Here is a 333-nt window from a genome sequence, read left to right as displayed (position 1 = left end):
TTTTTGTTCTTACCTTTTTTTTTATTAATTATGTTTCAATATACTACATTGCCATAATGCTTTTATTTTCTTATAATACTTACAATTTCTTCCAGTACTGCTTTTGTGTCTATATTGTCTTTTTCCTTCTTATTTTCTTGTAATGCTATTTTTCTTTAATTCATCATGGATGCTATCTTGATTTTTATTCTAAGCTCTAAAGAAGCCTTAAAGTCTGACCGAAACGTTGATAGTGATGTAATGACTTTTACGGTTCTTCAGTGACCGCATCCTAATCATCTTATCATATACCTTTTGTAGTTTGAGTTAAAAATAAAAATTATAATGGATCGT

This window comes from Halyomorpha halys, unplaced genomic scaffold (genome assembly GCF_000696795.3).
Source record: "Halyomorpha halys isolate HHAL.00 unplaced genomic scaffold, Hhal_1.1 Scaffold167.1, whole genome shotgun sequence".
NCBI classification, from domain to species: Eukaryota; Metazoa; Arthropoda; class Insecta; order Hemiptera; family Pentatomidae; genus Halyomorpha; species Halyomorpha halys.
Note: the sequence above shows the minus strand (reverse complement) of the source record.